Below are 11,127 nucleotides of genomic sequence, written 5' to 3' on the forward strand. Positions count from 1 at the left end.
TTTGGTGGTGTTTATTGGGTTCCACAGTGAAGTGTTTCATTGCCGTTACATTGTTATCATAGCGAGGCGAGATTTCAGCACCATGGGCTTGCGGAGAGCGACCCGTCCTTGTTCTCAGCGGAGAGCCAATGAGGAGCGGGATATTCACAATTTCAGCTTCCAGTGTCGTGTCACAGTAGTGTGCCAGTCAGAGAGGACGGGTGCATTCCTCTGCCCTGGCGTTGCTTACACATACCAGATCTTACAACGCCTGGTTAGGTATTTTACGTATCAGCTAACCACATCATATGTTATAGCAATCTGTCAGTCGATGACACAGTCGAGACGTGGCACGCAATCATTGGTTTATGCATGCAACGTCTGAGCAGGGGAACGCAACCGGTGTGTTCACTGCATGGTGCAACACAACTGATGTCTTAGTCTGTTTGATCGCAAATTAAGAACTAAATGTATTTCAAACTGATTGAAGAAAGACACAGGGTAATCACAACGAAGACCACGTTACTGCATAGGCTGTTGTGAGAAAATGCCAGAACCGCTGCCAGTGCAAGGATTTACTATGGGGATTCGATAATTTTTTCATAGTTTAAGAATCAATGAACATCTATGGACCCTCAGAACTAATCTAAACCTTTCTCTAATTAAGATGCAGATCTCTAGTACTCTACAAGCTCAGCTCCTTCTGCTTAATCCCGAGTCAATGTGCAAATAACATTAGATAAATCTTTGTCTGTCAGAATGACCTTTATTCGCCATGTATATTTACACACACCCATAATTTGCCTTAGTGAGAAGGTGCTGCCAGCAATAGACAACAAACAGAATACAGACGCATGTCCACATAGACATCATAAAGAATAGACAATAAAGAACAGTAAACATAAAACATTGGAGTATAGGCTGATTACAGAGGGAATATATACTTCACAGAGAGGCTATATCTATATAAGCAGAGGAATGTGTGTGTGTGTTGGGGGGGCTGTCACAAACACACACTGCTGTAGTGAGGGGACACTGACACCCTCTCTGTCTTTCAAACCAATACACACACAGAAAATCTCTCTGTGTCACACAAATTCTTATTTACAACGACAGCCTTTACAACGACAGCCCGGGGCCAATTGTGCACGCCCTATGGGACTCCCAATCATGGCCGGATGTGATTCAACCTGGATTCAAACCAGGGACTGTAGTGACACCTCTTACACTGAGATGCAGTGCCTTAGACCGCTGCGCCACTCGGGAGCCCTAGAAGTCTCTCTATATTTGTCTGTCTGTCACACACACATATGCAGAGAGAAAATAAGAAGGGACATTGTCACAGGTCAGTGATAGGCTATAGGCTGTAAGCTTTTTGATCCCTTCACAATGATTATGGAATCAATCCTAACATTTTTTTTATGCTAGTCAGGTTTGTATTTAAGATGTTATTTAGAACATTTCTGTAGATAAAATATAATGCTTTTTTAGCATGTGACAACCCGTGTAATACGCTTTAGTCACGCAGGCGCCATTTTGAAATGAAAGCGAGGCTGAGGTGTGTAACCCCCGGAAGTCGCTAGTCAAAACAACAATGCACAGGATTTAAATCGATACATGGGCAGATGAAGACGTTGGACTTAATTTTTTTTAATTAAAAAAAAAATATTACTCGGCAAGTTAGTTAAGTACAAATTCTTATTTACAATGACGGCCAACCCCGGCCAAACCCTATCGACGCTGGGACAATTGTGCGCCGCCCTATGGGACTTCCAATCACGACCGGTTGTGATACAGTCTGTAACGTTAATCGAAACAGGGTCTGTAGTGACGTCTCTAGCACTGAGCTGTGGGCTATTGCCCACTGTGCTAGAGACGTCACTACAGACCCTGTTTCGATTAACGTTACAGACTGTATCACAACCGGTCGCTGTCTTAGACCGCTGCGCTACTCGGGAGCCCTGTCTGCCCAAGGGTAGTCAAACTAAGAGGTTACTGTAACTGGATCGAGGGTTACATTCACGATGTACAAGGTAAGATTATGTATTTGTACTTTTTTTTTTGCAGCTAGCTAGGTAGCTAACGTAACTTTGTAGGTTCAAAAAGGTGTAAAGTCGTTATTTTAACATAGCTTATTTGACCATATTACTGAATGTTTTCAGCTATTGCTACATACAACCTTTGTAGCTAAGTATTTAGTTAATGTTCCCTGTTGTTGTGCTTGCCATCTTGGTTCAAGTATGGTTTCAGTCAGGAGGAGTGAGGCAGGCAGGTGTAGTTTGACAGCAATGTCACACATTGCCCTCACATTATTCGTACATAATTCAGGTAGATGCGGGTCAGTTAGGAAAGTAGGTGTCAATTGAGTAATTCTGTTTCTATCTGCAAATTAGGATAATATTACTTTAGAAACAAACGGAAATGCGCTTGGATGCACGACTCGAATGGCAAGTGTGGAGGTATCAGTATGGCAAGTGTGGAGGTATCAGTGTTGCCAACTAATTATCAGGGTAAGTTGCTAGAGGCAGGTTGATTTGTTGCTAAAAGTTGCTAAATGACGTTGTGATGTCATTGCGTGATAACGTAAAACTGCGTCATTACGTAGATTACACAATAATGTTACTCAAATTGACTGGCCATCTCGGCAAATAATATGATTTGACATTTGTTCAGGTACAGACTCCCACTATTTTCTGTACTTCTGGCTGTACAATTTTGATTGAGACATGTTGATTGATGTTGTAAGTTCTGTTCAAGATCAAACATTCGTGACCAACTATCTTCATTGGGTTTGGCTCGTCGAACCCGTCCTACTGCTGCTGCAGTCAGCCAACTATGATTTGCAATGTACTGAAATTGCTGCTGGCCTGCTGCTGACGTCACTCACAATACACTTTTGCAGCCAGGCACGTATGCTGTGACTGAGTGTGTGACAGAGAAAATCGTTTTTGTGTCATTTAGAGGGAAAATACGTGCATTTTAGCATTTGAGTCACTTTTCAAAAGTTGCAAAAAGTTCAAAATAAATGTTTAAAAGTAGCTAAAGTTGTTGCTAGGTGCGGTTTGAAAAGTTGCCAGGATAGTCTGAAAAGTTGCTAAATCGAGCAACAAAATTGCTAAATTGGCATCACTGGGAGGTATGTGTTTTATTCGTGGAAGGTACTGTATTGTGTGTCAAATTTACCCAATTTTCATCTGGAATAATAAAATGGTAATGTAATCCCTTAAATTACATCCCTTTATGTTATTTTCAAATAGATATAATAGACCCAAATTGAATAATTTTGACCCCACCAGACAGTTACAATACTAAGCAGTATTTTCTTCAAACCCCTCACTAGTGAAAATCCATAAATCTATGCAATAATCAAACCTCTTAAGTTTTTAATTTCAGGCAAGTAGCCTTTTTTTGCATTGTTTTGGGTTCTGCTTTGATTTAGCCTAAGTTAATGCATTATGGAATTGTATGGACAATCCATATCATTATCTGTTCTTTGTGTCCCTTATGGAAGGTTCTAGTAGTTGAAATGCATTGCAGTTGTTCGTCCTGATGTTCTAGGCTGACTGCACCCATATGTATTATTTTGTAAATATATTCTGTTAATAGTTCACTGAAGTTTGTCGCAACGTTCCGGCCGCCTACTCTTCTTTTTTCTTTGGATTACCTGCCATTTAGGAGCCAATCTTCCCACTGCCTTCATCTCACCTTATGGTGTGTTGAAATAAATATTATGTCTAACGTTACTTGTCGAACTAACTTATTTTTTACATTTTTTCCCCCAGGTGCAGTTCTACTCTGAAAGTCCATTCATCATGGAGACTAAATGCAACTGCAAAGCTGGCCCGGGACAGTGCAACCATGCCCTCGGTTTACTGTAAACCATAGCTCATTACATTCAAATGAAACAGAAAGCAGAAACACCAACAGAAAGCTAAACATGCTTGCCTCAAACATGGCACATCCGACGCGTACGTCAGGCCTGCAGTCCAAACATGTAAATACAGTTAAATTATCGAAAGTAAAGCCACTGAGGAAAGGCAATGCACCTGCCAACAAAGTCCACAGGACTTGAGGGGATTGTGCCAAATATGTATTGTCCAGTCCCTACACCATTGCCCAGTAAATAGTTTGCTAGGAACCTTATGCAAAACCTTGCTGCAATAGGAAGCAACTGCCAGATATACACCTTGCTGGCCTCCAACTCAGAGCATACTTTTTTTTGTGAAATGCAACAATTATTTCCTTGAGAGTATGAAAAGTTGGTAGACATGAAGTCTAAGTTGGACCAATACTTTTTTGAGCACTTCCTGCCAGCCCTGTGCAGGAATAAAGAAAAAATAAATCACACTGGTTGGTGGACAGGTATGTCTCTGGTCCACACTCCAGTCCAGTTGGTGGCGGTAATGCACCTTAAAGTTGGTTGCCAACCACCATATAAAATCCTCAAGAAGAAGGTGGAAAGGTGATACCCTGGTGCCATGGTAATAATAAATAATGTAGTTTATTCAGTGATGTACAGGACTGGACTTTGAAATGTTTGTAATTCCAGTTACATGATTGAAGCTTAAAATATGTCTATAATTGAAGATAGCCTATTTGATTGAAGCTTGAACTTTTAATAAACTGTGAAATGATTGATGCTGGAGACATGTATTTTGATAATTAAATAGTCATGTTTGAAAAGCATTTGTCATGGTATTCTTCTCAGGTAGAAATACAGTATATCAATCTATTGTACATCACAGAAATACAGGGTTTTCCCTTACCTCTGTACATTGAGGGTTAGACAAATGGATAAATGCTTACAATAAACAATTATTCATTCATTCCCATATAGTGGAAGTGGGTAGGGCCACAAGATAAGAGTTCTTAAAAACAGTAGCGCTTGGAAAGTTGAGTACAGCATGTACAAACCACAGCTGGTTAACTGAACTGGCGAGTGTCAGGGGGATCACGCTATTAAATATGTCTTCTAAGCCTGGTAATCAGCTTTCAGGGTGTCAGTCTTTTACCCCAGTGTACAACATGATGAACCTGGGATCACACTGGAAACTAAACCGATGACTTAGTGAGTCATTCTCCTTTGCCAGTCAATCTATTTCATCACGCGCTGCCTCCAGCTGCTCTTCTGTAGGCAGGGGCTTCTGTGTAATCATGCTTTGGGAATAGCAGCTCTGCAACCTGGTTGGAACTGAAGATAAGCTGTCAGGATATTTGTGAACTTGTATTTTCTGGTGACATAAAAGAAGTGGGGATAATGTAGGATAATTAGCCTAATATAACAGATTGGCAGGTGTAAAATAGTTTACCATTTTTTAAATGTCAGTCAATGTGAACAATTCAGTATATTCATTACTGTAACAAAACATGAACTACAGAAATACTCACCATGGATCACCAACTAACTCCGCAGTGGGCTCATCTGTCTATCTTTTCAGCATTGACAGGGGCACTGTAAAAAGGGAAAGCAAATGTAACTATAATGATAGTGTAATTTTGTAATCATTAGCATTTTAAACTAGCAGCTCAATTTAACTTCCAATAACGTTATACGTCTAAGAGGCCTCCTGGAATTGTCTAACGTTACTACACAAAAACAGCCCTGTCAGGGTCCTCATCCGGCTGCCCTCGGCAAAGCATTTAGAGCACACTAGTGTTTTACATTATTTAAAATCGTGAATACAGTGCATTCGGAAAGTATTCAGACCCCTTCCCTTTTCCCACATTTTGTTACGTTACAGCCTTAGTTTAAAATGTATTAAATATATGTTTTTCCTCATCAATCTACACACAATACCCCATAATGACAAAGCCAAAACTGGTTTGAAGATTTTGCAATTTTTTTTAAACAAAACAAACACCTTATTTACATAAGTATTCAGATCCTTTGCTATGAGACTCAAAATTGAGCTCAGGTGCATCATGTTTCCATTGATCAGAGAAGAATGGGACAAACTCCCCAAAAACAGGTGTGCCAAGCTTGTAGTGTTATACCCAAGAAGACTAGGCTGTAATCGCTGCCAAAGGTGGTTCAACAAAGTACTAAGTAAAGGGTCTGAATACTTATGTAAATGTGAGTTTATTTCTATATATTTTTTATACATTTACAAAAAAATAAAAAATAAAGTTTTTGTTTTGTCATTACGGGGTATTGTGTGTAGGTTGAGGGGGGAAAAAACAATTTAATCAATTTTAGAATAAGGCTGAAACTTAACAAAATGTGGAAAAAGTGAAAGGGTCTGAATACTTTCCAAATGCACTGTATGTCAAACTTTTTGAATATATTTACCAAGTTACAGTATGTGCTTTGGACATACACTGCATGGCCAAGAGTATGTCGACACCAAATTCATAAACGGTTCTGTGTCTCCAAATGTATGGAAACAGTTTGCGTAAGGCCCTTTACTGTTTCAGCATGACAATGCCGCCGTGCACAAAGCGAGGTCGATGTGGAAGAACTTTATTGGCCTGCACAGAGCCCTGACCTCAACCCCATCAAAACACCTTTGGGATGAATTGGAACGCCGACTGAGAGCCAGGCCTAATCCTCCAACATCAGTGCCAGACCTCACTAATGCACTTGTGGCTGAATGGAATCAAGTCCCTGCAACAATGTTCCAACATCTAGTGGAAAGCCTTACCAGAAGAGTGGAGGCTGTTATATATGAAAGGGAGGGAACAAACTCCATATTAATCCTCATGATTTTGGAATGAGATGTTCGACGTGCAGGTGTTCACATACTTTTGGCCCTGTAGTGTAGCTAGCAAGTAAGTTGGCTAACGATAAGCAGACATTTAGGCTCTAGCTAAACATGGTAACATTACCGCGTATTTTGATGATCCACTCTCAACGGAGTTGTGGGTCGGTAGGGAACCGTACGAGGTGCCTTAAGGTACACGGCAGTACGACATAGACTCAGCAAAAAAAAGAAACATCCCTTTTTCAGGACCCTGTCTTTCAAAAAAATAAAAAATAATAACTAAACAGATCTTCATTGTGAAGGGTTTAAACACTGTTTCCCATGCTTGTGTAACAGTTTAACTTTAGTCCGTCCCCTCGCCCCGACCCGGGCGCGAACCAGGGACCCTCTGCACACAACAACAACTGACACCCACGGAGCATCGTTACCCATCGCTCCACAAAAGCCGCGGCCCTTGCAGAGCAAGGGGAACCACTACTTCAAGGTCTCAAAGCGAGTGACGTCACCGTTTGAAAGGCTATTAGCGCGCACCACCGCTAACTAGCTAGCCATTTCACATCGGTTACATTCACCCCCCTTTCGACCTCCTCCTTTTCCGCAGCAACCAGTGATCCGGGTCAACAGCATCAATGTAACAGTATAACTTTATGGCCGTCCCCTCGCCCCGACCCGGGCGCGAACCAGGGACCCTCTGCACACATCAACAACAGTCACCCACGAAGCATCGTTACCCATCGCTCCACAAAAGCCGCGGCCCTTGCAGAGCAAGGGGAACCACTACTTCAAGGTCTCAAAGCGAGTGACGTCACCGTTTGAAAGGCTATTAGCGCGCACCACCGCTAACTAGCTAGCCATTTCACATTGGTTACACTTGTTGAACCATAAACAATTAATGAACATGCACCTGTGGAACGGTCGTTAAGACACTAACAGCTTACAGACGGTAGGCAATTAAGGTCACAGTTATGAAAACTTAGGACGCTAAAGAGGCCTTTCTACTGACTCTGAAAAACACCAAAAGAAAGATGCCCAGGGTCCCTGCTCATAGGCTGAGAGGCTGGACTGAGGGCTTGTAGGCCTGTTGTAAGGCAGGTCCTCACCAGACATCACCGGCAACAATGTCGCCTATGGGCACAAACCCACCGTTGCTGGACAAGACAGGACTGGCAAAAAGTGCTCTTCACTGACGAGTCGCGGTTTTGTCTCACCAGGGGTGATGGTCGGATTTGTGTTTATCGCCGAAGGAATGAGCGTTACACCGAGGCCTGTATTCTGGAGCGGGATCGATTTGGTCCGTCATGGTCTGGGACGGTGTGTCACAGCATCATCGGACTGAGCTTGCTGTCATTGCAGGCAATCTTAACACTGTGCGTTACAGGGAAGACATCCTCCTCCCTCATGTGGTACCCTTCCTGCAGGCTCATCCTGACAAGACCCTCCAGCATGACAATGCCACCAGCCATACTGCTCGTTCTGTGCATGATTTCCTACAAGACAGGAATGTCAGTGTTCTGCCATGGCCAGCGAAGAGCCCGGATCTCAATCCCATGAACACGTCTAGGACCTGTTGGATCGGAGGGTGAGGGCTAGGGCCATTCCCCCCAGAAATGTCCGGGAACTTGCAGGTGCCTTGGTGGAAGAGTGGGGTAACATCTCACAGCAAGAACTGGCAAATCTGGAGCAGTCCATGAGGAGGAGATGCACTGCAGTACTTAATGCAGCTGGTGGCCACACCAGATACTGACTGTGACTTTTGATTTTGACCTCCCTTTTGTTCAGGGACACATTATTCCATTTCTGTTAGTCACATATCTGTGGAACTTGTTCAGTTCATGTCTCAGTTGTTGAATCTTGTTATGTTCATACAAATATTTACACATGTTAAGTTTGCTGAAAATAAACGCGGTTGACAGTAAGAGGACGTTTATTTTTTTGCTGAGTTTACTATCTTAACTAGCTACCATCACACAACAACACGTTGGCTTGGCTTACTTCCAGGGTCATATGATTTCCCCAACCTCACTTTCATTTCAAAATGTCGCCTGAAGCGTGACTAAATTAAATGTTTTGTGCTGATGAAGTCTGCAAAGTTGAAGAAAGTGTGGAAAAGGTGGAAAAGAATAACAATGTCAACCATAGACGTATCACTGATCTGGAACAATACACAAGAAGATGGAACCTGAGACTCTACGTCGTGACAGAGGTGGAGAATGAGGATGTGCGAGGGGAGGCTATCCGCATCTGCCAAGAAGTTATGCCTGCAGAGAAGAACAAAGTTGGTGATACCATCGACGTTGGTCATCGCCTCGGCAAGAAGCAACAGCAAAATGATTCAAGACCAAGGGGTATCATTATCCTCTTCACTGCCAGGTACTACAGGGATGCTGTCTGGAAAGCTGCTAGGAAGAACGCCTTCCTTCAGAGCCATGGTATGCGTTTCGCCGAGCATCTCAGCCCGGAGGACATAGAAAGAAGGAACATCAGATGATTATTTTTCGGAATACTCAGGTACCTCAATTTATTAGTTTGTTCTTGTATGACCAGAAGGCCTATTTTGTTTACAAACTTACGAAGAAGACTGGAAGTTGTATTTATTTTTTATGTATGCAGTAACTAAGATACTGTTTTAAAGGGCATACAGGTCTGCTCTGACTTTACACGGTTATTGTTCTATTTAGTTATTAATACTTATTTCCAAATGATAGAGGTCTTAGGAACATGTTATGATCAGTTTTCATATGCACTTAAAATAGTAGGTACCCTTTTATTTAAATTATTATTTTATATTTTATGTCTCAGAATAGTTCCTGATTACACTAAGGAGGGGTTTTAGTCTCTCTTACTACAAAGAACCCTTGGTTTGGTCTTGAACATAATTTTATGTTGAGTTGAATTTCAAAAGCCGGATAACATCTAGCTCAGAGTTTATGGAATAAGCTATTTTCACTTTAAGTTGACTTAAATGGTGCAGATCTCGGTTCCTTATCTCTTGCGTTCACTGCTCCTACGTTTTTGACTCATCCTACTACAGTTTATACTTTTATATAATCTTTGTTGTTTTGTCTTTGTCTATAGTTTCTCTTAATGTTAGGGGGTTACGAAACAATGTGAAGCGCAAGGCCTTATTTTTATTTGCTAAACAATTTCGAACAGATTTTGGCTTTTTCAAGAGTCTCACTCAATTTCAGCTGATGCCAACTTTTGGAGGTCACATTGGGGCAACGATATTTGGCTTTCCCATGGATCTGAACGCTCCGCTGGTGTCACTACAATGAAAAATACCATTGGTGGTAATGTTCTACACTCGGAATGTGACCCCTTTGGTCACTTTATTTGTCTTGTGATCAGTTACAATGACATTACGCTCATTACTGTAAACTTCTACGGGTAAAACACCAAACATGAGAATGATGAGTTGCTTGAATCTATAGAGAAACATATACTTCATTGGTTATCCAAATTTCCGAATTTGTTATTATTGATAGGAGGGGACTTTAACATTACTATAGATAATTCAACTGATAGATGGCCCCCAGGTAGGCCAACCAATCAGAATTTGGGTTTAATACTTTTTATGGAAAAGTTTGACCTTATGGATATATGGAGAGAGAGGTTTCCGGCCAACATATCATTCACTTGGAGTAACAAAACAGGTTCCAGACAATCCAGAATAGATTTGTGGCTTATATCCAAATGTATTGATAGTGAGTGTGTTACTACAAATAGTTGTACTACTCCCCTCACAGACCATAGGGCCATTTACATTGATATCAAAATATTTACCCCTGATACTAACCTTGGTAGATTATCCTACTGGAAGCTAAATAGTTTATTAAATAATGATATAGTTAAGTTTGAGGTTAAAGATCTGCTTTCACACTTTTGGGAAAGGGCTTGTGAAGAAAAATCTTATTGCAAGAACAGGGAGCTCTTTAAATTTGAGGTGTCCAAATACCTTAGAAAATATGGTAGTAATCTTGCTAAGACCAGAAGAAATGAGGAGGAAAAGGTGATCATTAAGATAACTTCCCTTTCTCAGAGGTCCCCAACCGTCCTCTCGGGGGAGGAGAAGATGGAACTGATTGAGTTACAAAATAAACTGGATAATATATACAGATTAAAAGCAGGAGCCTTTATTAGATCTAGAAAAAATTGATTGAGGAGGGAGAACAGAATTAATCCTATTTCTTTAGACTTGAGAAATTTCACTTTACAAATAACACTATCCATAAGTTAAACATTGATGGTGTTATTACAGATGACCAAACATGAAAAGCTAAATTCCTCTTCCACTCCCTTGAGAGACTTGGCTTTGGGGATTTTTTCTGTAAGGCTATTAAGACTCTCTATACGAATGGTAATAGCTCTATCAAATTGAAATATGGCACCTCACCTAGATTTGAGTTAAAGAGAGGAATTAGGCAAGGTTGTCCTATCTCTCCGTACC

The sequence above is a fragment of the Salvelinus namaycush genome, chromosome 18 (genome assembly GCF_016432855.1).
Source record: "Salvelinus namaycush isolate Seneca chromosome 18, SaNama_1.0, whole genome shotgun sequence".
NCBI classification, from domain to species: domain Eukaryota; kingdom Metazoa; phylum Chordata; class Actinopteri; order Salmoniformes; family Salmonidae; genus Salvelinus; species Salvelinus namaycush.